This window comes from Vulpes vulpes, chromosome 9 (assembly GCF_048418805.1).
Source record: "Vulpes vulpes isolate BD-2025 chromosome 9, VulVul3, whole genome shotgun sequence".
Classification (NCBI taxonomy): Eukaryota; Metazoa; Chordata; class Mammalia; order Carnivora; family Canidae; genus Vulpes; species Vulpes vulpes.
In genome coordinates, this window is record NC_132788.1 from 2,456,997 (window position 1) to 2,483,791 (window position 26,795).

A 26,795-nucleotide genomic window follows, 5' to 3' on the forward strand; every position below is an offset into this window, starting at 1 on the left:
TCTGGAGAGCGGCGGGTGCTTCGGGGGAGGCAGCCGCCGAGGAGCCGGACCCACGGAGGGGCTGAGGCCAGCCTCACCCGCGTTCCCAGGCCTGGGCCCGTCCCACTCGGACCGCGGCGTCAGGGACGGCGGCTTCTAGAACGTTTTACAACGACCCACGACATAAACGGCCTCACATCCTTTCTCGTCCCTTCTAAAGCGAAACGACTGTCCCTTTCCCGACTTTCCCGGGCCGACTCCGTGCTGCGAGGTACAGAACAGGACAGGGAAGACCGGGCTGCACGGACGTCTTTATTATTCCTGGGAGGGGGGCGGGGTACACAGCCACGTTGCAGTCACCGAGCTCGTTAAAAATATCTCAATAAATAAAACAAATAAGCAACATATACACTGAAACAGAAAATATTTTAAAAATGGTTAGCTGAGCAAATCAGGAGAAAGAGAAGAGGCGAGGTGTGAGGAGGATTCCAGGCTTACGTGGAACAGTCATGCAGAGGCTGCGGGGCGGGGGAACGCGAGGTTCTTTTTCTGAGAGCCTTGGTCCAGTTTAAACAGAATTGTACAGGAATGCATTTCTGTTTTATTAAAAAAATATACATTAAAAAGGCACTTGGAAGGAAATACAAATCCAAAATTTAAATCCTTGTAAATATGTTCCTGAATCTAGAGATTTTCAGAAAGAATACATCCACCCCTCCCCCCCAACAACAACAACAAAAAATAAAACCCAGAAGAAAAGATCCAAACAGTGGCGAGGATGCCAAGGAGCATGTCACCGGCGAGGAGGACCGCGAGTGGCACGCCCTGCGTGGGGACCGTGTCTGGGGACGAGGTGGCGCGGTCCGGGGTCTTCCCTTCCATGCTGCCGTCCCCTTGTCTGAACGCTGTGCCGAGAGCGGGCTGGGCGGCCCCCTTGAGGTCGTTCAGGTTTCAGAAGTGACAGACGAGGAGGCGTCCCAATTCCGCTGAGCCTCGGCCCCACAGGACAGCCTGCAAGACACGGAGGAGGCGGGTGAGACCCCACTGCGTGCAGGTGGGGGTGTGTGTGCTGTGGGTACGTGTGTGGCACACGTGTGGTGTGTACGTGGGTGTGTGTGGCGTGTGGTGTGCGTGCAGGCCGGGGCCATCTCATCCCGCGGTCACTCGTGCCTCTGGCACCCCCCTGTGAGGGGCGTCCACAGGCCCGCGGGTGACCGTGCAGCGCATCCCGCCCACGAGCCCTGCGGCCCCAGCACGGCCCATGGGGAGGGCCTGCGAGGCCTCGGGTCAGGAGTGGTGCAGACGGGGCCACGCTCTCCCCCAGACCCCCCCCGCCCCTGCCCAGCTGACCTTGCAGCCTGGGCGGGGGAGGTCAGAGGAATACTGGGGGGTGGCAGAGACGGGGAATGCAGGAGTGGGGTCCCCGACTCCCGCGGTGCCGCATGTGCGCCCGACGCTGGCCAGAAAGGATGCACTGGGCACAGCTCGGGGCAGGCTGCGTGATCACCCGCTTCACCCACATGTGGCCATGGCCAGCCTGAGGTCGGGGGTCCGGGGGTGGGAACCCCTGGGGGCCAGGGGGTACCCCCGCCGGCGTGTCCGGTCAAGGACCCTACGCCTGCTGGAGATGTCCCGCATCTGCGTGCCGACAGGGGAGTCTGAGGACGGTGGCTCACACCTTGCCCCAGGGTGGCAGCTCGTGGCTCAGGCGACTTCCAACCTGTCACCGGCCATTCTGGGGGTGGGGGGCTGCTGATGGCCTGGCCCTGTGGGACCCCAGGATGGCATCCTCCCCAGGAGCCCCTGAACCCTGTTAGGGAGCCTTTAAGGCTGGCTGTGGGGTGCTCTGGGTCCCGCCTTCAGTGCCTCCCCCGGGGCCTGACACACAGGGTGTGCACTTCTACTTCGGGAGGGCGGACGATGGGGCCAGATCAACGTCACAACCAGACGAGACAAGTCGATGCATCGAGATCCCCCCGAGGGCCCCCTTTGTGCCAGGGCTGCCCTGGAAGTGGGGGTGAGCTGGCCCATGAGACGGGCCTTCCTTCGCCCTGATGCACCGTGGGGGGCGGCTGCAGACCTCAGGGCTGAGCCTGGAGGAGGAGAACGAGGAGGAAGAAGAGGAGGAAGAGGGGAGAAGGAGAAGGAGGAGGGGAGGAGGAGGGGGAGGGGAAGATGGGAGGGGGAGGAGGGGAGGAAAGGATGAGGAGGAGGAAGGGAGGAGGAAGGGAGGAGGAGATGAGGAGGAGGGGAGGAAGGGGAGAATGAGGGGGGGAGGAGGAGGAAGGAGGGCTGCCTGAGGCCGGCAGGGGCCTGGGGTCGGGAGGAGTCAGGAATGGCTTTACCAAGGAGAAGGGTCGGCATGAGGAATGTCCCTGCAGGACGAGCGGTGGAGGTGGAGGACAGGCACCCCACGTCCTGGGACCACGATGTGTAAAGGCACCAAAACACGAAGGATTTTGGATAGAGCAGTGAGTGACGTCTCCATCGGGGGGTGTGTGTCCCTGATGCTCCTGCACAGGGGGCATCACGCCCTTTCCTCCTGTCCCTGTCCCCCCAGCTCCCTCCCCGCAGAGCCCCAGAGACCTCCAGAAGCCCCCGCTGAGCCAGGACAAAGGTCTGAGGACGCTCAGACACACGGCCCCCCAGACACGCGGCGTGTTTCCGCGCACACTTCCCTTCTTTCCAGCCCCCAGCACCCCACCCACGCGGGCCTTCCTGAGCAGCCCCGGCACAGAGTCAACGGCCGCTCTCGGAGAATGTGGTTGTAATTAGATAATTACTCGGGGGGCAGCGAGAGAAAGCTGAATGGGAGCCTTCCTCCGAGGGAGGGAATAATTACAACAGTTTTTGATATATGAGCTGCGCCAGCCCTCCAAGGGGAAACACGGACCGTCCGTGAAGAACAAGAAACGACAGAGGCCGTCCGTCCCCCAGCAGTGGTGACTTCAGGGTGTGCCGCGTGCTCACCCGCGGGGCCCAGGGCGCGGGCAGAAAGGGGCAGGTTCCCTAGTCTTCTTGACCGGGAGCCCGTGGGCCTGGCCTCCTTGATGTCGCCCTGACCCCAGCCACGTCTGCGGACCCGGGCAGCGCTCTCGGCAGCAAATAGGAAACAGCTGGGGCCCAGGACAGCCTCCCGCATGGACCAGCCACCTGAAACGGTGCGCTGGGTCCTGTGTGCAGTCCGCTCCCTGCATCTGCCTGCCTTGCAGAGGAGGGGGGTGGCGGGCAGAGCTGCAGAGCAGCGGCTACCCTGGGAGAGCGCCTCTACTCCTCTCGCCCACGCCCTTGGGCACGAACGCACAGGAAAGGGTCTGCATTGACTCTCATTTCCAGGACCTGACCCCGGAAGTGAAACACCAACGCAAACTCTCCAAAAAGTGAGGCAGGGGGCTGAAGGGGGAAGAGTGTCTTATAAGGCCTTCCACGCATCCACCCACCCACCACCCACCCACCGTCCATCCATAAATCTACCCACCACTCCCCCTTCCCTTCCATCTAAGCATTCACCTATCATCTATCCATGTACCCACCCACCCATCTTCCATCTACCTACTCCTCCATCTACCCAGCCATCCATCCTTCCATTTATCCACTTATCCTTCCATCTGCCCACCCATCCTTCCATCTACCCACTCACCCATCCTTCCATCTACCCACCCACCCATCTTCCATCTACCCACTCATCCTTCCATCTCTCCATCCTACCCTTCCATCTACCGATCCACTCATCCCTCCACCTACTCACCCACCCATCCTTCCATCTACCCACCCACCCATCTTCCATCTACCTACTCATCCATCTACCCAGCCATCCATCCTTCCATTTATCCACTTATCCTTCCATCTGCCCACCAATCCTTCCATCTACCCACTCACCCATCCTTCCATCTACCCACCCACCCATCTTCCATCTACCCACTCATCCTTCCATCTCTCCATCCTACCCTTCCATCTACTGATCCACTCATCCTTCCACCTACTCACCCACCCATCCTTCCATCTACCCATCCACCCATCCTTCCATCTATTCAGTCATGCTTCCATCTATCCTTCCATCTCCCCACCCATTCTCCCATCTACTCTTCCACCCACCCTTCCATCCACCCACTGTTCCGTCCATCTACCCATCCACCCCTCCTTCTTTCTATCCATCCTTTCATCCATCTTTCTAACATATACTGAGCATCTATCATGTGCCATAAATGCTACTAGTTGTTTAAAAAGCCCAGAAATGAACCAGAGAAATCTAACAGGGGAGAAGAAACATGTTTGAAAACAACTAGAACCCAGTGTAGACAGGGACAAAGTTTTTAAAGGAAATGCAAGTAAGCCTCTGCTGCCAGAAAGGGAAGGGACCCAGTACCTTGAACTTTGCTGGGCTGCCAAAAAAAGCAGGGCAGGGAATAAAGGTGGAGGGAAGTGGGCACAGATGTGTGATCTCTGGTCGTCAGTATAGCATTCACGTGTGCACGTGCACACACACACACACACACACACACTGCCCTGCGATTTTGCCAGTGGAGGCTGGAGGGGGAGAATGGGGAGGTTCAGGAAGCCAGGAACTGCCCACAGAAACCCGGGGCCTGGCCATTGGGGACTTGCCTTGGCCCTCACTACCCCCTTCAGCATGAAAGTGGAGGAGTGTGCCTCCAAGGGCCCTGACATTGTCCAGGTCACTCGAAGGGCCACCACCTGCCAGTCCGCTCCTGCTGCCACCTGTGGTCTCTCTCCTCCCAGTCACTACGCCAAAAACAAAGACGGCCCCCAACTCTGCAGGGGTGCTGGGGGGGAATGTGCCCTGTGGAGATGAATAGTAATGAAGCCGGCGGGGGAGCAGAGCACCGCCACCTACCCTGGTGGGTCTTGCCCATCCCACACGGCCAGAACCCCCCCCAGACAGTCACCCAGCACCGTTCTTCAGCGGGGCCCTCGGTCCCCTCCCCGGGCCTGGACACAGCCTCCTGACCATCTGAACACGGCTCCCCGGGGCTGGCTGGAGGCACAGCTCCCACTCGCTGACATCTATCCAACGGGCCGTAAATACGAGAAGAAAACCAGGGATGGTTCACGTCAGGCGGCTGTGGACCACGGCGGGGAGACGGCGGACTGAGTGTCTCCCAAATGGCCCGGGGCTCAGGCACAAGCTTTCGGAGCAGCGGGATTTGTCATTTGGAGAGACGCCAGGAACGTCTGCACGGAGGGAAGGACCAAGCAGGAACCAAGGAGAGGGCTCTGGGGAATGGCGGAAAGCGGGGAAGTGGAATGTGTTTTAAGCAATGGAAGCAGAATAAATAGCCACTGATGAAAAGCGATCAATAAACCAGACCCTGAGTCACCGAGGTCTCCAGCCTCTGAGCAAAAGGCCAAGAATGTGGAAGGAGGAGGAGACGCAGCCACGAGCGAGGGGCCGAGGGAAGTGTCCCCATGCGCAGGGAGGGCTGACGGTCCCAGACACAAAGGAACAGGGGTCCTGGTCCTGGTCCACAGCTGACGACGCGGGCGGCCGTGCCCCCCCAGCAGGCGCTTCTGGGCCCCGGGAGCTCCGAACGCCGCCCGCGCTTCCACACGGGAAAGGAAGCAAAGCAGGAGCAGCCCCGGGTGGCTTCCTGGGGGCGGCCACCTGCCGACGGGCCATCCCAGGCCGGGCCCTTCCGTGGAGAGGAGGCCCCCGGGACCATGTCGGGGAGCAGAAGAAACAGGGGAGGGCGGTCGGGGCCTCGGAAAACGCAGCCCCCCGCGGCCACTTGCGGGGCAACACTCCCGGGAACGGGGCTCCACGCAGACGAGGACGTGGGCCTCTGACTGCAGGCGGTCACCTACCCGTGGTCCCGCCGCAACGCCAGCAGGCACGAGCGCGGGCAGGAGACGCCTCGGAGGCCGAGGGGAAAGCGCGGCCGCCTCTGGGGGCCCCAGGAGCCCACGCTCCCGCCAGCCCAGGGCCGGGGGCGGGGGGGGCGTGGGGGCGGCAGGACCGCACACAGGCCGCCCCAGGCAGCCGCGGCCGCCACGCCGGCTTCCCACTCTTCACCAAGCTCGCTCACGGAGAAGTCGGACCTCCCAACATCTCTAAGGCAAGCTGACCAGGTGGTGCAAGATCTGTATCTGCCCTGCGAAGAATCCGGAACCAGACGGCTTTACAAGAGCATTAAAGGAGAATCTTCTGGAACCCGGTCATTTCTGTCCGTATTGCCTAAGCTGTTCCAGAATTTGCAGATGAGGAGACACTTCTCATCTTATTTTATTTATTTTTACAGTTTGTTTATTTTGCTGAGGGCTATTTTTTTTTTTTTAAGAGCAGTCTTAGTTCAAGGCAAAATTGCGAGGCGGGTAGAAAATATTCCATGCGGCCCCCCCCTCCCCCCACCATGCACAGCCTCCCCCATAAAATGCCGAAGAGACACCACTCTGACTCCTGTCCAAAGGGCGTAAGAACCCAAGGCCAGGTCCTGCCACCCGTGACTCCGAATGCAGAGACGCTCAGTAGGACGTCAGCAAACCAAGCCAAGCTGTGGATTTGAAGAATCTCTTCCTTATAACCCAGAAGGGTTTGCTCCAGGAATGCTGGTCGGCTGGTATTCGGAAATGTGGTGCAAGAAGGGGTCAGGAGCTCGGAGCTCCGGAGATCCTGAGGCATGGAGTGTGAAGCCACGAACATTCTGGAAGCTCCTGGGAAGACAGGAACTGAGCTCAGGCCTCGAGCTGAATCCCAGCGCTGCCACCCGCGGCCCCTGTGGCCTTGGGAAAGTGGCTTCAGCTCTCTGGGCCTCAGTCTGTGCATCTGTAGAAACGCCCACCCCCCCCCCCGGTGCTGTGGGGGTTCAGGGAGCCATAGCACGACAGAGGCCTGGGGCCTCACCTGGCTCGTGTCAAACACTGTGGTCACCCGAGAGGGCCGGTTGCTGTTTCTTCCCCAGCTGGGTCCCCGCCTGGCACACAGTAGGTGCTCAATAAACACTCATGGAAAGAGGCCTGCAGTGAAGAGATCGGCTGGACCCCAGCGTGATGCTGGTGCAGGAGTGACGTGCCAGCCGCCGTCTAGGACCCTCTCTCTACCGGGTTCCATTCCACTCATGCCTTCCAAGTCTCTGCCAGCAGCACCCGCATCGCACCGGAGCTCACGAGGACGCAGAAGCAGGAATCAACGTCTACCCTCTGCCAAATCCCCAGCTCTTCGAAGATGCCCCTAGACAACCAGGAACAGCTGAGCACGCCCAGGCTGCGGCGTGCACGCCCCAGGTCAGCAAGGTCAGCTGCTGCAGCCGAGACCCGCCGTGACGCGCAGAGACATAACCAGTCGGGGACTAGGCTGGGAGAGGATGCGGGCACCCTGATGCTCCCTGTTGGGGGCCATCTCCCTGGCAGGGGGCCAGGCCTTGAGGCCCCTGTAATTCTGCCTGACAGCCCCAGATACACAGGCAGGGGCCAGGGGGACACAAAGTGGACACAGCTGTGCAGCCAGCCTGTGACCCCCACCACCACTACCCCTAAGGGAAGGGCAGCAGGGGTGCCAGTGACAGGCCCTGGAGGCTCTGAGGTCACTTGTGCAGCTGAGGGGCTTTGCGCCTTCTCTTCAGAGAATTTGGGCTCTGGGTGCGGGGCGGCTGTGCATGCAGGGTGGCACTGGGCAGCCCCGCCAGCATGAGCGGCTAATGAGGGGCCGGCACGAGCCCACTCCCCAGTGCCGCCCTGCCCCGGTGGCTGTCCCTGTGACAAATGCCTTGTCCCGAGACGCAGGATATAAGAGGCTTTGCTTTCAGAGGAGAGAATGTGCCGCTTCCTTCCAGGTCGGATCTGCGGGCAGCTCTAGTCGGGTGCAAACGGACCACCCCTGGCAGACAGGGGCCCAGACCTGCCAGGGGCAGGTGCCAGGCTCACCTGGCTGGCCTGAAAGGCAGAGATGCAGCCGCCCCTGCTGGCTGCTGGCTGTTGGGTGGGGTCCAGCACACAGGGGTCCCCAGGGGGCAGAGGGGGTTAACCTCACGGCCCAGGCCCCCTCCCCTCCCTGCCAACCTCTGTGCACCTGTTCTAGGGTCCAGAGGGGCAGAAGGATAGAGAAGTCTCAATGGCAAACAACAAAGAATCCGCTTCTAAGTCAGAGGGCAGGAACCCGGCTGTCCCCTCGCAGGTCACACTCTGTTGCCTGACCTGGGTTTTCTGAGGACCCAGTGAGCACCCCTGGGGGATGATGGTGGAGCTGCGAGGTGGGGGGGGTAAAAGGCAAACTGTCCTCGCTGAGGCAAACCCAAATCTTGTAAGATTTGTACAAGGCTCCTCTGGCTCCCTGCCCTCCTGCCTGGGTCCCACCCCCACCCCGGGGTCCCTGTCTGGTACGGGGTGGCCTGTGCGCTGTCCCTGGGCCAAGCCGGGGCTCCGACAGGCAGGACACCCTGGGCCCTCTCTGCTGGCCTCCGGGCCCGTCTCCAGAGTCGGAGGGAGGCCACGGCCACGGGCTCTCACAGGCCACAGCACTCTGCAAAGCAGGCCAGGGGCGCGATCCAGGGGCTTCTCTGCTGGGGGGGCCTGGCCTATGCCCCCCCAAGACTCCCCTTTCCCAGGAATGGCCAGTGGCTGGGACACCCCTGTCGCACCCGCAAGGCTCCCGGGACACCTGCGGACTGATGGGCTTCTGCTGCTGGGGCAGCGGCACAGCTCCGGGGGGACCTCCGGGAGCCCGGCCCCACGTCCCCTGGTCCGGGCTGCGCTGAGGCGTCTGGGAAGGCTGCTGGGAGGCCCGCACAGGCCGTGCCCTCGGGCCACTCTCGCTCCCATGGGAGCCCGGCCTTACAGACGCCCCTTGTGCGGGGCACCCGCACTCAGGGCCCGGGGCCGGGGTCACGGGGGCGGGGGCCGAAGGGTGAGCTCAGGCTGTACCCCCGCCCCTAGCTCCACGGCTCAGGAGTCTGACCCCCCGCCCGCCTGCCGTGCGTGAGGACGAGGAATCCCGCCTGGAATGCCCGTGTTCGTGGGGCCGGGGCTCGTCTTGCGCGGCTCCCCGGCGGCTGCGGCGAGCTGTTGGCCTGGCTCCTTCGGGGGCGTAGGAGTCTCTCGCCAACTTGGAAGCAGAGCTCTCTCCGTCTCTGTCTCCATCTCTGTCCTTGGCCTTGGCTTCGGGGACCGTAGCCGACGGTGTCTGGGGTGGCCCGGCTGCCGAGGAGCAGTGCTCCTGAGAGCAGCCTGCCTCTGCCTACGGATTCCCTCTGCCTCGGGGAGTTGGGGCCCCAGGGCGCTCCAGGCCGGCTCTCTCAGTTCCCGAGGGAGCTGTGGCAGGAAGCCCCGTGTCCACGCCAGTGACTCCCAGTATTGATCCTGTCCAGCCTTCCTCTGGGGGAGGCCTTCCCATTCCTCCTCCATGAGTCACAGGACACTGCAAAGGGGACCCTCAAGCTCAGAGGCCGTCCCGAGTAACCAGGTCATAGGAGGGGGCAGCCTCCTCCCGGGCCTCGGGGCCTCCAAATAAATCCAGGAACTACCTCGACCGGTGAATTATGATTTCTCCAGATGTCACTAACTTTAGCTTCCAAATAAAACCCACTAGCAAAAGAAGGTGGTGTGAAAAACGAGCCTGCGGGGCCCGATTGCAGGCTGGTGGCGCAAGAAGTGCCTGTGGGGCTGACCCACCCGGTGACGTCACCGCAGAGACGAGGAACTGGGACCTGCGGGCGAAGGTGACTTAGGCCAAGTCACCAGGCAGGCGCAGAATCGCCCCGGAACTCAGGTCCACTTAGCCCCGAGGCCCGAGACAGAAATCCCTTCCCGTACGACTGACCTCATTCCTACACCTGTCACGTGGGTCCAGACCAAGGAACACTGACCTAATGAATGTCTTTGCACACTTGACAGATGAGGATGCCCGGGGACCGCGGCGGCGGTTCAAGGGCAAAGGAACCCAAGGTCCGCTGATGTCAGGCTGCCAGTCGGATGCATGTCGTGAGTCCAACCTGCTGCCTGTCCCACACCAGCCCTCGTGGGACAGACGACAACAGAAGCTATCGGCACAAATACGTAATAAATGTTCTAATAAAGGTGTAACGAAAGTACACAAGATCTACAACTATGGGCCGTACAAGAGAAGCACATGTGACAAACCTAATGATTACAGCAAGGTCGAACGCACGCCAGGATAAAGGTATGAGGACGTACGTGGTCAAGGCAGAGGAGGCGACGTTACACCTCTGGGTGGGCCCGGGGTCGGGGGAGCTCCTCACAGAAGGGGGCTTGGAGCTGGGGCTTTCGGGACCTCTAGTCCCCCAGGGGGAGGAATGCCCTATACCCCAGGGCATATTTAGGTGGGGAGGAAAGGGGGCTTTGGGGGCAATGGAGAGCTGCGACTCTGGGGAGGGGTCTGGGGGGCAGGACCCCACAAGGCCACGATGGGGGGGCGGTGTGAAGTGTCAGGGATGCTGGTGTGACCAGGCTTGCTTTTCACGGGTAGCTGTGGGGTGGGCCTCAAGGACTGCTAGGAGGCGAGACACCCACCAGCAGGGCCCCGGGCAGGGGACGGTGACCACAGGAGGGGTCGTGACCCCCGGAACAAAATAGAGAAGAGGAGAGAAGTTGCTTGGCAGGGTGGAGGCACAGCGAGAGCAGAGCTGGCAGGGCTGAGGTGGAGGTGTTTGCAGGACACCCCGAGGTCGGGTTGGTCCACCCAGCAGGATGTCCAGCCCCGACCCCCGGGAGGGGGCGGGGGGCTTCACACGCAGCTTCTGAGCGAGGCCGACGTCGCCCTGCCCTCTAAGGGATGATGAGGAAACAGCTAACTGGCTCTGGCTGGATTCGAACCCAGACCCGGGGCTCACTGCCCCAGCTCCGTGCTCCCTGTCCAATACAGACTGGATGCGGACACTTGGGGGAGCAGAGGGAGAGGAGGCGGCAGGTGGGTCCCTGAAGAGCCCACGGGGGGGCGCCAGCTGGCAGCAGCCCTGCGGGAGGGAAGCCTGCCCCCCAGAGAGGAGCTGGGCCGCACCTGGCAGGTGGGGTCACAGGTGAGCTCGGGAAGGCCAAGGACCGTCAGGGGCAGGTGGGCGCCTTAGGAATGTCGCCTCGGCTCCTGCAGGTCGGGCCCCACGCTGCCCAGAGGGCTCTGCCGTTGGCCCCCAAACATGCCCTCCCGGAGCTGTCCCCGCGGCCACATTTCAACACTAACACTCGGAGGCTCGGGAGGCAGACACCGCGCTGGCCACACAGCGGAGGACCCAAGACCTCGGGGTGCCACCCAGACTCCCCGTGTCCGCCGCGTGCCCCACCTCGTCTCTGGGGGGGACCACAGACTCCAGATGTGTGAAAGAACCTTTCCCTCTTTCTTAAATTTCCTTTTAAAATTTAAATTCTATGGGACGCCTGAGTGGCTCAGTGGTTGAGCATCTGCCTTTGGCCCAGGGCATGACCCCAGGGTCCTGGGATGGAGTCCCACGTCGTCGTCGGGCTCCCTGCATGGAGCCTGCTTCTCCCTCTGCCTGTGTCTCCGCCTCTCTCTGTCTCTCATGAATAAATAAATAAAATCTTTTTAAAAAGTCTTTAAAAAATAGTAAAAAGGGGATCCCTGGGTGGCTCAGCGGGTTAGTGCCACCTTTGGTCCCGGGATCGAGCCCCATGTCGGGCTCCCTGCATGGAGCCTGCTTCTCCCTCTGCCTGTGTCTCAGCCTCTCTCTCTGTGTCTCTCATGCATAAATAAATAAAATCTTTAAAAAATAATAAGAATAAAATTCATATCCTAGGTAGCTCCCACATGGTGCGACAGTCGTTCCTGGAGTACACGTCAGTGATGCATCACTTAGTACACACCTGGTGCTTATCACACCTGGTCCCCTCCCCACCTGAAACCCACCTGCCCCCATCAACCCTCAGTCTGGTCTCTGTCACTAAGCGTCTCTTATACCTTGTTTCCCTCTCCTTTTTTCCCCCTTTTCCCTCTTCCCCTGTGTTCATCTGTTTTCTTTCTTAAATTCGAAATGTGAGTGAAATCATGATTGTCTTTCTCTGGCCGACTGACTTCACTTAGCATAATACCCTCTAGGTCCAACCACGTCATTGCAGATGGCGAGACTGCACTCTTTTTGACGGCTGAGTGATATTCCATCACACACACACTCACCCCCCCCCCCATCTTCTTCATCCATTCATCAGCCCACGGCCTTCTGGGCTCTTTGCACAGTTTGCCTACTGTTGATAATGCTGCTATGAACATCGGGGTGCAGGTGTCCCTTCGAATCTGTATGTTTATATCCTTTGGGCAAATACCTAGTGGCGCAATTGCGGGATTCTAGGGTAGTTCTAATTTTAACCATGAAAGAACATTCCTGAGACGACTTCCCTTGGACAGTGAAAAACGGGGATATAAACCCGTTTCCAGGAACGGATCAGCTCTGACGATGAGCTTTCCCTAAACTACTGCCACCAGCGTTTAGTTCCCAAAATTAACCTCCGGAGAAGCAGGCGACTTTCAAAATGCAAAACCGTTTACAGAAACGATCACACCTAAATCGATTTCCTTGAGTGACCCGGAGAAGATCCACGGCTGTAGTAACATCAGGCGTATGCTCATACGTATTCAGAAGAATCCCAAATCCTTCCTAAGTGATGGGAGGGCGCCTGCTATGCTCAGATCCCCGGTCCTTCCCACCTCTGGGAACCCTGGCTTTGGCGGACACTTGGCAGGGGCGATGCACCTGGAAAATCCAACAGCACACCGCGGGGGGGCGGGGGGGGGAGCAGCGCCCTGCAGATGCCCCGGGTGCGTGGACGTGGCCTTGGCTAAGCAACCCCTTCAGCCACAGGGACATTCGCTTCCCAAGCCCGGGACTCAGTGACTTCGGATCTATTGCACGTTCGCGAACGCCAGCCCCCGGGGACTCACACTGGCCTCTGGTGGGACACACGGCGTATTTGGAAGCCAGCGGCACGCACGCAAGCTTGAAGACGCGGTCCCGCTCAGGTAGGGCCTGCTCGTGGGTAGGTGCGGGTGGGCCGTGAGCCGCCCTGGGCCGCCGTCTGGAGCCGGGCCTCTGGGGCGCCTCGAGGGCAGGAGCTGGAGAATGAGGAGCGGCCAGCCTCACGGACAGAGGGAAGAATGGGTCAGGGGTCCACGGACCGACTGGCCGCGGTGCCACCTCACGTGCCAGGTACGCGGCGCCCACACTCAGTGAGCGGCTGCTAACTCGCGCAGGTGCCCGGGGGGCACGCAGGTCCCTCCAGGGACAAGCCAGGCAGAGACGGAGGCGGCAAAGACCCAGGACAGCGGGGCTTATTGGACCAGTCACTCCCCCTGGAGAACGTGCACGTCCTTGGCCTCCCAGCTCCCCGGGTGACGCGGCCGTAGCCCGCAGAGGGTCACCCCGACCTCTGAACTTCACTTCTATCTCTGGGCCTCTGTCTCCATGCCTTTCACCACCCCGCCTCCTTCTTGCAGGGTGACGTGGTCACCCTCCTGTATCACCGGGGCAGGACACACAGACGGGAGTCCAGGCCGAGAGCCACACTGGCAAGGCAAAGAGGCTACGGCCCCCGCGTGAACACGACAAGGCGGGTGTTAGGTCTGGGAAGATGCCCGGCTCAGTGCTCTGGCAGCCAGGACCTCCGGGCGAGGGAGCAGGGCCCATGGTGTCACAGGGAGGCTCTGCTGTCGGCCGAGGGGGGTGACCCTCCGGACACAGTCAGGGTTACCCCACTGATCTTGAAGCCCTTGACATTGGCGCTGCCTCTGGGAAGTGTGTTATATTTTCTCCCGAAAGGGCGTCCACCGGACTCTTTCAGACGAAGAGCTATGATTCCCAGCATTTCATTTCTGAGGCTTATACTTCTAATTTCATGATCCGTCAGTGCACAATCCGCTTTTGGTCTGCATGGGATCCCGAAGCCTCTGCCAGCCTCTGCGCGGGTGCCCACGCAGTCTTATCAGCCCACAAAGAAGCAGCACGGTCCCCTGCCTCGGGGCGTGTGCGTTGTAGGCCTGAAAAGGAGTCACCCATCCCGGTGCAGTTCTGACAGCGGTGGACGACGGGAGGGCACAGCCTGGGAGAACAGGTACTCCCCAGAGCCTTCCCGGCCTAGCCCGCGATGCAACGGTTTAAAGAGCACTGCCCCCCTCCCAGACGGCTCTCCGCCCCCAGGCTCAAGTCACGAGATACAGGAACATGCTCTTTATTGCCCAATTTCTAAAAAAACTCAATATCCCTGGATTGAAATTCTTCATTTATGTATTACAACCTACTCCAATAAGCCCATTCTTTCTTTTCAAAATATTTTTGGATAAGAAAAAAAATGAGAAATGATGAGCATGCACACACACTTCTGGGGAAAAAAAACCCTAAGTGATCCACCATTTCTTTGCGCAGTATATAGACTGTGTTTCTACGGGCTTCGTGAAATCGCTTGCTCTTCAGGACCCCTCCCCCAAGGGGATTCTGGGAGCGAGGCATTGGGAAATAAACTAAAACGTTCCCTGGATGTCGTGATGGGGGAGTCCCGACCTTTGCCTGGCTCTGGAGGGCTCCTGCCTTGCGCAGCAGGTGTGACCCGGGCCTGACGCCATCCCGTCCTGCAATGCTCCGTGGCCAGTGTCTGCGAGCGTGCAGCCTGGCCATGTCTCCTTTCCAATACTTTTCTCACCTACCAAATGGGCTGGTTTTACCTGTCCCACAGGGGAGTGACCACCTGGCACACGGCAGATGCTCACTTAATGTTAGATCTGCCCCAAGTGCACTCAGCTTCGGAGCAGTCGCAAAGGAGGCCAGTGGTGTGGGAGGGAACAAAACCCTGCTCCATGTCACATGTACTGATTTCATCAGGACTCGGGGTGTCTGTATATTGCACATTAAATAAATCAAATCGTCTGACTTTATGGTACAAATACAAATAGAATTTCCTTTGAAATGCTTGGGAAAAATATCTACCCTGCAGAGCGTGCACGGAGCTCTGTCTAGACCCAGGAGACACAGGGATGCCAGGTTGGCAGTGACTTTAGTGCCTTTCATATTTATATATCTGGACACATAGACAATAAGTAAACGTGTGTGTGTCTATCACAGTATCACATACCACAGACGTGCACATATATGCTGCAAGCGTATACACCATAGACACGTACACCACGTATAAACGCAGACACACCCCCACCCGTTCTCCTCTAAGGAGGGTCACCTTTGTCCCCAGTTTGCTCCAGCCATTACTGATGTCACCATTTGGGGGTGGATATTAGATATTCATGTTGCTTCTAACCGGCCCATCACACAGAAGCCAGTGCCCATTGAGGGCATCCAGTGACCACTGGGTCAGCCCCAGCTACTCTTGCAGACATGGCTTCTTTGCCTCCACAACCCTCTGCTGAATCCAGGAGCTCCGGGATGGCGAGGATTTGAGAGCGGATGGATGCGGAACCTCTTGGCGCCCTGGGCCTGCTACAGCACTGGGAAGTAGGCAGCTGGGAGGTACCCCAGGAAGGCATTGGAATCCCTCTTCTTAAAAGAACATTTCTGATCACTCACATGTCAAAGAACACTCCTGGCTTCTTCCTCTCTCGCAGCATCCGCCTGGGCTGATGGGCTGGGGCTCACAGGTGCACATGGGGATCGTGTAGCTGTGTATTTTTTCCAGGGATTGCAAAAAGGTTCCTGAGTTTGGAAGCCAGAAGCAATTACTTCTATTTGAAAGACAGCAGAGTGGAGATCCAGAGGCAGAAAATAAAACCAAGGAACCAGTGTCAGAACTGAGCAGCCGAAGGGTCCAGATATTTGCTGGGTATTTCTCATGTGCGAATCTCCTCTCCCTTATCTGCACATTTTTAATGCATTTAATTATCATTTGGACTCTGGCTTAACATTCCATAATAACATCTTTTGCCAAGAAAGGCCCCACGAATCCAGAGAGCGGTGTCAACGTCAGTGTTTATAAGGGAAACCAGTCTTCTACTTTCAATCCTACATCCAGAAATCCACCTTCCCCTCTAGATGCTCTTTAATCAAGCTTTGTCAATAAATAGATGTGATACAGATGTTCTGTGTAGTCTCAAGGAATTCAGGACGAATCCACTTTAAAATAAAACACTACCCTGCAAGCACATACGGAGGAAAGAAAGCTCCGACCAAACTCGGAACGGAGGCAGAGGCTCGAAAACGAGCCAATACATCTTGAGCCAAAGATAAGGAGTCAGCGATGCTTAAGGGGCAGCGCGAAGCGACCGCACGTTCTCACCATCGAATGTGAGTTACTTTAAGGAGATCTGGTGTAGACAGAGATCCACATTTAGCAAACAAATAACAGAAGCCATGGTTACACCCTGGAAAAGTTTTATGATTTGCAAAAGACTTGAGTGAAAAGTGCCTTTCGGAACCGAGCTCCCCGAGAAATGAATCGGAGATGATGCACGTCAGACAACGCTTCTCAGCAAATATCCGTTTTACAGCGCAGAGCGCACCTGTCCAAGGCTCCAGGGCCCGTGAGGTACGAGACTGTCTTTCTTCTCCTCTCAGAGCGTTTCCATCAGGGCACGAGAGGCTCTACGGCGACAACAAACAGGCCCCCACATCTCACGGGCGCAACGCAAGACCCGCTTCCGTCCTGCGTCTTCTTCCCGCCCCTTCGGGGTGGCGGGGGCGCCTCTCCACACGGCCACTCAGGACTCAGGCTGGCGGAGTCTCCGCCCTCTTGTAGAGGCGTCGTTTGGGACATATGGTCTCCTGGTCCCTTGGGGGCAGCAGACGAGACACTGGAGTGTCACACACAGGTTCTCCTGCACTTGGCCTGGAAATGCTATTGTCACCTGCTCCCAAAGCTCACTGGCTGGGACTAGTCACATGGCCTTGCCCAGGTGCAGGGGTCCTGAGGGCCAGGAGGGAGACATTTAACGTCCAGGTGCTACACCGAGTCCGCCCCACGGGCCAAGGCCAGGTTGTTTTCATAAAGGCTGGTTCAAAACACAAAATAATTAGCAGACAGTCCCTCAAGAAACTGTCATTTAACTTCACTAACCTCTACCACAGGTTGGGCTCAAACTCCTGAAAAATTCACAGGTAGCAGAAGCAATGGCCGGGGGACTGATGGCGGGGAAGGGGACCCATGAAAGAGCTTTTTAAAAATATTCATTAAAACAGACAGAAAGGCAACCAGTGGGATGAACACAGCGGCACGTAATCAATAAGCGCCAGTGGGGTCCCGGCCCCTGGCTTGCACCCCGGTTTGAGTGAGGCGATGTGGGGCACTGAGGGTAGTCGGGTATTACTGGAAGGCGTCGCCTCGCTTTCCTCTCCGTCCTCGACGTGACGGGCCACCTGGTTCCCAGGATGGCAGCACGGGGTCCCCAGTGTGACAGCTCCACAGGGACCCGTGACTCCAGGGGGCTCGCCACGGTGGGCGCGCGGCGGTGTGGCTCTCTGAGGGCTCAGGCTTCCGGGGGAGGCTCCTGCGCCTCACGCGGAAGACGGTTCTATCCCGCCTGAGCGGACGGGCCCTTCTCGGAGGCCTCTGGCACCTGTGCCCGGGGTTCCCGTGCATCGTTCACGCGTATTCTCGGGTGTCGCTAATGCACTAAGTTCCATCTTCCGGGCTGCCTGGGCGAGACGCTTCTCCCTCGCTTTCCTGGTGGCTCTCCCTCCGGGACTTCGCTTCCACCCTTGATGGGAAGGTTGGGCAACGGGACGTCACTTGACGCCTCTGTCCCGGAGAAGCTTCTCGTGCTGCTGGGACTCCGTGCTGAAGACAGAGCTCCCGCTGACCAAACACACAGCCCCTCCAGGGTCACACGCCTCCCTGCCTTGCCCCTGGGCCCGCTGCCCCTGCTCAGCTCATAGGCGCCAGAGTCACACAGCAGGATGGTGGCCGGGATCCTGCACACCCCCTGCATCCCCGTGGGCCCAGGAAACAGCTGGAAGTGTGCCCCTCAAACTGTGAGCAAGGCGGACTCAGGGCGGGATGGGGGCTCACCGTGCACGTTGTGCCCACGTTTGCAGCACCAGCAGCCCTACGGCATCCGCTCAGGAGAAATCTGAATTCTCCTGCACACCTTATATCATGGGCCAATGGGAGGATGTGGACAGAAACCACGGCCCCTCCGATACAGCCTGGCTCGAGGGTAGGTATTAATTGTTGAGCCAAAGCCATAATTAACACTAAGCGAAGCTGTGCCCTTGTATATTTACGGGGGTCGTGGGGTTAATGCCGCTTCTGGCCAGGGGGGACGCGGACCCCAGGAGAGGCTCCTGGCAGGCGTGCACCAGGGGCGCCGGTCTGCTGGTCTTCGGGACAAAGTTCACTACACATTTTATGTCTTAGTGGGAAACTCATTAGCAATACGATTGTAGGCTAAGATTACCAGCATACTTGAGGAATGCAAAAACCACCTTGGCTGCCTTTCGAAAATGATCCTAACATATTCCAATATCCCCTCCGTTCCCCCCAGGGCGGTCCGGAGCCGTTACAGCGCGGTTTGTGGGATTCCTGGAGCTCTCGATGGGGAATTCTCGCCCTCACTCCCAATCCCCACACGGAATCCCACCTGCTCTGCTGACACCAGGCACGTCCTGCTGGGCCCCGGGCCGACGCGGCAGGCGTAAGTACAGACGCTATGGGCAGAGTCACAAATCAAATGCTCTTCCCTTGGTCAAATGTGCACAACAAACCCACAAGCGACCGGTTTTTCACTTCATTTCCCACCTTTTCGCCTGACGAAATGAAACGGGCCGAACCAGGGCCTCGGCGGGGCGCCGGGCGGGCCTCAGACGGCCTGAGCACGAGGCCGCCGGGGCTCCCGACAGGCAGGGTGGGCCTGCGTGAGCTCCGTGCGTCTCCTTCACTGCCACGTCCTCTTCCACGGAGACGGAGCTCCGTTGATGAAACCCTTGGCCTCCCTCTGCTTCCTCATCCACCACCAGGGAGTTGGAGTGGCCAATCACCGATTTGGGAAGAGAAAGCAGGGTGTGTTCAGCTCAGGCTCTGGAACCTTCCTCCGGGAGCTGCGGCCAGCAGCAGGGAGTGGGCTCCCCACCTGCCAGACCCTAAGGGAGGCCCACCTTGGTCCCGCTGCACCGGCACTGCGGGTGAGGCTGCCCCACCCCGGGACCCTGCATCTCAGCCTTTATCTGCAAGAGAGGTGACACCGCACCAGCCTCAGCCCTGTCTCAGGTCTCTGCACCCGGGCGGGGGCGGCGGCACTGCTCACCCCACCCCTGCCCTGTCTGGGGGCACGTGCATGGTAACCACACCCCTCTGGCCTGCTAATTGCTCAGCCCTCAGCCTAGGAAACTCCTCCAGGACTCACCCCTGGACACCTGTGGTGTGGCCAGCACAGAGCAGGGGTCCCCCCACACCAAGAGGGATTTCAGAACTCCAGTTGTAGAACCTGACATAGGGCATGAGGCTGCCTCGCAAAGAAGCTTCCAGCATGGCCAGGCGAGGCCCTCCTGTCCCCTCTCCACAGCCTGCTGAGTGACCTCGGTCACACCTTGTCTTCAAGCTGGACCTCGCTTCTCCCCGGTGGAAGTGGGGGGACCTGGCCCAGGTGTCTCCATGGTCCCTGGGGTGGGGGCTCATGGATTTTTAAAATCTCAAGGAGACCGGAGCCCTGCTGGCTCACCCATTCTGTTGGGGGCGCAGCTGGCCTCTGAAAATGTGCTTCGGAAGAACTGGGCCAAGGCGAGCAAGGCTGTGTTTCCCCAGATGTCCAGCACCGAGGGTCCTCACAACCGTCCTGGGGAGGGGCTGCTGTTAACAGAAGGGTCTCCGAAGGGCAGGAGGCCCACAGCAGCTGGAAGGCCCGTCCCCCAGGTCCTGCTGGAGGAAGCATGGACAGGATCCAGACCCGCCGCTCTCCCCTCGGGCTCCGCAGGCCGCCCCTCCCCGGCCATCGCTTCCTGACGTGTCACAGAGGCTCCAGGAGAGGAAGCCACGGTGGTGGGCGCCGTGCCGCTGGGAGCCGGCGAGAACCCGGAGGAGCCCCTCGGGCCCCTTTTACCTGTTCGCCCCGGAGGGCCACCTGCCTCCGCACGAGGCACAGCCCATGTGTCCGCCCCCCACCCCATTCTGAACGCCCAGGGGGCTGGGGTCCACCCCTCCTTGTGCCCAGAGGTCTTCCCTGGCCAGGCTTCTAGAAAACTCTTCCCCTCCCACCCTGAATGTTTTCCTGCTCTGTCTTCAAAATCCCAATCCTTCCCTCCTATTGGAACCGAAGCAGTGCACCATGGAGGGGCCAGGTCAGCCGCCTCCATCCCTCCTCTGGTGTCTCCTGCCCTCCCCTTCTTGTTTTCCCTTCTTATTTGTCCTGTTGAATGTCAAGTGGGCCTGCCGGGCTCCTCCGCAGCAGCAGCTGCTGCAGAAGGGAGCAGAAGTGGATTTCCCATCAGCAGAGAATGCCTGCCCTGAGTAACGTGGTGAAGGGCCCGTCTACACTGGCCCGGGCCTGCGCCGGCCCCCGCCTGTGCTCTGGGGACGGCCAGGACAGTCGGGCCACCAGAGGCGGCCCCCGTGGGCGGGAAGCGTCCTCGGCCCCATCCTCACAATGTTCCAGAGGACACCATGGTGCTCCTCCAAGGTCCCCAAGGTGCCCCAGGCAGAAAGTGGAACCACGCTGACCACAAGCTGTCCAGGCCTGTGGGCTCAAGGTGTCGCCCGGGGCAACGACCCCCGACCCTGTGAGTTGCACACAGCTCTGCCCTGCAAGGAGCTTTCTCCCCAAGTGTTTTTACAGATCGTTAACTCCTGGTGGCGAAGCCAGGGCAGGGGGGAAGCGGAGCTGCGTGTTGGTGGCTGCAGAGGCAAAGAGGCTCTGAAATTATAATAACATGAGTCAACGCAAACCCAAATTAAATTTACACATGCTTCGAGAGCGCTGTCTGCTCTGCAAGGCAGGGCACACTGGCACGGCCAGTGACCACGGCTTCTGCCTCTCCGTGGGCCGCAGCACAGACGGGAGGACAGCGGTGATGTGATTCCCAGCTGATGTCTTATTTACTGGGGCCGCGGTGGGAGCCGGCCCTGCGGCAGGTAGTCAGGGCGGCTGAGAACTCGGAACTGCCGCCGGGGCCTGGCTCCTGCTGGGAGGGGGGAAGGAGCCCCTCGAGACAGCAGACTCGGAGCCAGAGAGGCCTGGACTGGAAACCTGACTCCCGGTGCAATCCTGACACGTGAGCATGGCACTGTGTGTGTGCGTGAGTGTGTCTGTGCTGTGTGTGCATGTGAGTGTGTGCACGCATGTGATGTGTATATGGTGTGTATGTGCAAGCAAGTACATGTATGTGCATGTGGTGTGTGTGCATGCATGTGGTATGCATATGGCACGTGTGCGTGTGCATGTATGTGTGTGTGCATGAGTGTATATGGGAGTGTGTGTGCAGGACTGTATATGGTGTGTGAATGTGCATGAGTGAGTGTGGTATTGTGTGTGCATATGTGTGCATGCATGTGCATGCACTTGTGTACGCTGTATGTGGTGTGTATCCGTGTGCATGAGTGTTATGGTGTGTGAATGTGCATGAATAGGTTTGTACGTAATATGTGTGGTGTGTGCATGAATGTGTATGTGGTATATGTGGTGTGTGTGTATGTAGTGTTTGCATGAGTCTGGATGTGCATGTGTATATGGTGTACATGCATATGTATGTGGCATGTGTGCATATAAGCATGTGTATGTGGTGTCTGTGCATATGTGATGTGTGTGCATACGAGTATGTGCATGTGTATGTGGTGGGCGTGCATGCATATGTGATGTGTGTGCATGTGCATATAGTGTGCATACATGTGTATGTGACGTGTGTGCATACGAGCGTGTTCATGTGCATGTGTAAATGCTCTGCATGCATGTGTATGTGACATGTGTGCATACGAGTGTGTGCATGTGTATGTGGTGGGCAAGCACACATATGTGATGTGTGTATACGAGTATGTGCATGTGCGTATAGTGTGCGTGCATGTGTATGTGACGTGTGCATATGAGTGTGTGCATGTGCATGTGTATGTGGTGGGCGTGCACGCGTATGTGATGTGTGTGCATATGAGCCTGTGCATGTGGATGTGCATATGGTGTGCGTGCATGTGTATGTGACATGTGTGCATACCAGCATGAGCGTGTGCATGTATGCACGTGTGTGTGTGAGACACACAGCCAGATGGAGGGCCCGGGGGCGGCGCTGTGTGGCCCGAGGGCTCCCCATGGGCAGCGGGCCGGGAGGCGGCGGGCACCCCTGGGACGTGCGGCGCTGCCCCGAGCACCCGCTGACACAGACGGCCACGCACCCAAGCGGCTGCTGAGTGGAAGCGGGCGGGATGGGCGTGAGCTCACGGCAGGCAGCGGCGGTCCGGGGGCGGCGCCGGCACAGGTGAGCCCAGCCGGGGAGGGGCCGTGCCTGCGGGTGGAGGGCGCGGGTGAGGGCAGGGACCGCGAGGGGCACAACGCGACGGGGACCTTAACTCTGCCCCCTGCGCCCGCCCCGGAGGTGCCGTGGGTCCGCTCAGCCAGGGCTCGCGGCGAGAGGGCACCAGCCAGCGGTGCCCAGCTCCTGGGTAACAGTAGTCCTGCCCGCCCCGGCCCACAGGCCGCAGCCGGACAGCGGGCCCCTGGCTCTGGGGCCAACGTCGTGGGGCGGGGGCTTCACGCCTGCCTCCCGGGCGGGCCACGCTGGAATGGGGAGGGGCCGCAGGGCAGAGCCCAGAGCCCAGGAGCCACTCTCAGAGCGACAGGGGCAGCGCTGATGGCGAGGCTCCGCGACAGCAGCACGCAGGGCAGTCCTAGAAGACGGCAGGGCGGCCACCTCACCGGCAGGGCGGCCACCTCACCGGCAGGGCAGCCATCCGCTTGGGCCTGCTCCCACTCAGCCCCCCGAGCCCGGGTCACGGATCGCCCCCCGAGGCCACGAACCCCGCGTGTCTCCTGGACGTGCGGGTCGGGGGAGAAGAGGGCAAACCCCCACCCTGAGGGGCGCACAGGCCCAGAGCGGGAGGGAATGGGTGTCCGCCCCTCCCGGGGACAGCAGCCCTCCCTGCCATTCTGCGCCATCGAAGTCTCGCTAAATGACCGTCTCGCTTCTCACCGCTTCGGTGTCAGCCTCTACACGACGGCGGCCCTGCGTGGGGTTTCACAGACGGGCTCTCGGCGCGGCCTCCAGCAGGAACGTCTAACGAGACCGTCCGAAGAGAGCCAGCTGCCACAGCGGGTGGGCGGCGGGAGAGCTCGCGGCGTGGGCAGCCGGCCCCTTGGCGCCCCCACCCGCTGCGGCAGGCAGCTCGGCGGCCCTACAACATTCAACCTGAGCAGTCACTATTGTCCCACGGAAACGTCTCCATGTGTGTCACCTCCTGGAGGAACAGACCCCACACTAAACTGGGGGGTGTTGCAACCTCCTGCCACCTGCGAGGTGTTGGGGTCCGAGAGCCTGCGGGAGGTGGTGCCCGTGTCCCTGTGGCACCCGCGCCCCGTGGGCTGCTCTGCGTGTGCCTGGGATGCACATTCCCCTGGCCTTAAGCATCCGCGAGGCCACCAGGTCTGGGCGGGGACTCCCACCTTTCCCTTTAAGCTGCTCTGGGGTTCAGGTCTCCTGCGGTCCTTTAACTCCCAGATCAGGACACCGCAGGCCACCATCACGCTGCCTACAGGTGCGCTCGTGGCCTCGGAGGGACACGGCCAGGCTGTGGGGCCGAGACCCCAACATCAACCCCCCGCTCACTGGCTCATGGAGAGGGAGGGGTGCGATCTGGAAGGAGAGGCACCCCAAGAGCCAGAGGGGGGGTCTCAGTGGTTCATGGAGAACTTCAGTCTTTAAAGCCTCGACGGCTGTTCTTGCATACACCTGCTGGACCCCAGCCTCTTGGGCATTACCCTCGGGATAGTGTCCCACTCACAAGAGCTGTCCCCCTTACCTGGACCTGAGTATGACAGACGTTCGGGTCCTTCATCCCATTTTCCACTATTTCTCCACCTGCGCCCCCTTCCAGAGATTCCGACACCAGGGCCCTGGGATGGCACAGCTGCCAGCAACAGCCCCTCCTCCCCACCGCCTTTCGTCAAACATTCTTGGGCACGTCTCCCGTGTGGACCCGAGAAGAATTTCGTTGAATTAAAAATTATATTAAATATTTGAATTAATTGAGGGAAATAAATGTCATGGTTGCAATTAGAAGTAATTCCAAACAGCCTCGCAATAAACGGAGCTCCTCGTTCAAAGACATTTTCTGCTGGATTCCGCAGCTAAGAAAGCTCCCTTCATAAGGTCCCCCTGCTCTTCTCATAGTGTTTATGAGCTATTATATATATATTTTTTGCTTTATGGCATCTTTGGGTTTCATTACATGATCTAATGGCTTATTGCTAGCGCGCATGAAGGGGTTTTTTAAAAGTATCTTCAATTAGTGACTGGCCTCCGTTCTAAACTGTCTCATTAGTTGCAATGGCTTTTTTTTTTAAGATTTTATTTATTGATTCATGAGAGACACAGAGAGAGAGAGAGGCAGAGACACAGGCAGAGGGAGAAGCAGGCTCCATGCAGGGAGCCCGATGCAGGACTCGATCCCGGGACCTGAGCCAAAGACAGGTGCTCAACCACTGAACTACCCAGTTGTAATGGCTTTGAGTGGATTTTCTTTTTTGGGGGGGGGCGGGGGAGATGAGGTGAAAGGTAAGATTCCTGGAAGATAATACTGTTTATTGTTCTGCTCTCCAGTAGACCTCACCTCAATTCCTTTTTCCCATTTTACAGAATCGTTTAAAAAGTTCAAGGCAACGTCCTGGCCCAGTATGTTGGTGAGAAAAGCCTTGACTTTGACATAAACGACTCTAACGCCACGTCAGCTTCTGAGATCGACACTCCATGACGGGGAGGAAGCACCTTCTCCCTCCAGCTTCTGAAAGTTTTAAATACACGAAAGAGGGTTTGAGACCAGAAATACGCTGAATCTCCTCAGAGGCATTTTTAATATTTACTGAGATAGATTTTTCTCTCTCTCTCTTTTTTTTTTTTTTTTTTGACCGTAGATGAGCCAAACTGCAAAACTGAGATGAAGCTTACAAACAATTTCTATGCTTTGGACACATCTAGCCCGAGTGTGTCAACCCCCCAGGGAAGTACCTGAACGTTCAACTGCCCCCACAGTCCATCAGTAAAACCTCCGCGTCACGTGCCTTATTCTTTTGAGACATTACAGAATTTATTTTTCTTATTCTTCATCTAGAATTTGATCTAAGTTCCTAATGGGATGGGTCTGCTTGCTTTGTGTGTGTGTGTGTGTGTTTTGTTTTTTTGAACACTTGACAGGTTTAGGTATCACGCTATGACAAAGGCCCTGCGAGGCGTTCCTCTTCTGAACTCATTTCTGCATGTTGGGGGCTGTCCCCAAGGCAGGGGGGCTTTCCTGGTCCCCAGGGGGAGCCGACACCCCAGGGGCTCCTCATCATGGCCTGAGTGATCTTTGACAGAAGAACACAGTCATCCAGAAAAACCACACTGCAGGCCGACGCCACTTAGAGATGCACTTCACCAAACATTGGACAGTCCTTCCCCTCTGGGCGTTTGCTTTTCCCGATTTTGAAACTCTTAGGAGTCTGAAAGTCATGAGCCACGGAAAGCCCCCGTCTCGTTCCCTCTGGGAGGGCCCGGCGGCCGCTGCCTGTCCCCGGGGCCTGGGTCACCCTCAGGCTCGCAGCCTCGGGCCCGGGATGGAGCCAGCTCAGCTCAGCAGGCCAGGGACGCGGTCCAGCCAGGGCCTCAGGCCCACAGGCGGTGCTGGGTCAGTGGGTGAGGACCTGAGCCCTGCCCTGTGGGCTGCAGGGGCCGCCCCAACCCTCCAGCCCTGCCAGAGGGGGGAGCCCCGCGAGAAACCAGTTTTTTGTCTTTCATTTTTTTTTTTCTCGATTGCATCAGGATCTTCTGAAGTCAACTTTCACTCGGGCCTGAGCTTCGCTATTCCAGAGGTCTGTGCCAAGGATCCGTGAGGTAGCCTTCCCATCTGTTTATTTACGTTCGGGTGCTTGGGGACAGGGGAGAAATGCACAGAGACCCCTGACCCCCAGCAGCTCGGCCCACATCACGGGAAGCTGTCCGGCCTGATTTATAGCACGCCCGTGACCCTGGTCAGGGAGCTGAAGTTCACAGCATTTTCTTGGCTCCCATCTATCCCTAAATGTCCAGCTCAGTGGAAGCCAGTCCCTATTTCAAGGTGATGTGCAACTCTGCAGTTTCCTAACACGCAGCCAATGCCAGCCACGTGAAAAATAAAGCATCAGGGGTGAGGATGAACCCTGTGTTAGAATGCTTGGCTGCTATCACATACGCTTAATCTTTCTCTTTTTCCTCTTCTCTTCTCTTCTCTTCTTAGATCTTTGAGCTAAATTCATTTCCCCCCACGGAGGAAGCTTCTGGAAGAACGGCAAGAAGCCTGTCCCAGTGGGTCACACTGAAGTGGCCTTTTCGTCCTTGGCAAGGACCTGCAGCTGGGCCTTCCCTCTCATCTGTCATTAGGTCTCCTTGACCGGCCAAGTGTCCACCGTGTCCCCCTCCACAGTCTGTCCGCTGTGGCCTGAGACAGACGGCCTCCAGATGTCCCCTCTTTCCAGCCAGGGTTTGCTTACTTAGGTCAAAGCATTTGGAGAGGCGGGAAAGCCGCTGAGCGTATTCCATAGTCTCTGCATTGTTTCCTGAGTCTTGTGGGTAGCAAGGGAAAGGAAATCCTGAGCCGTCCTTCCAAGTGCTCCAACCGGCTTCTTCCTCGATGGACTTGATTTATTTTTGTTCCTTCGTGCGTTCTACATGAAGTCACGGACAGAGCGTAGTCCACTGCAGGTGCCCCGTGGAGGGCGGAGGGGGGAGCTCCAGTGCGGTAGATAGAGAGAGAATGGAACCCAG

At 58.7% G+C, this 26,795-nt stretch overlaps 1 protein-coding gene across 1 annotated transcript in view; it reads right to left on the reverse strand.

Annotated features, from left to right (window-relative positions):
• Positions 1 to 278: 278 nt before the first annotated feature.
• Positions 279 to 26,795, reverse strand: part of TWIST2 (twist family bHLH transcription factor 2) — a 50,894-nt gene continuing 24,377 nt past the window's right edge. Inside the window, exon 2 of the mRNA XM_025984320.2 lies at positions 279 to 990. The gene's annotated coding sequence lies outside the window, so the exon portion shown is untranslated. The remainder of the gene's footprint in view (positions 991 to 26,795) is intronic.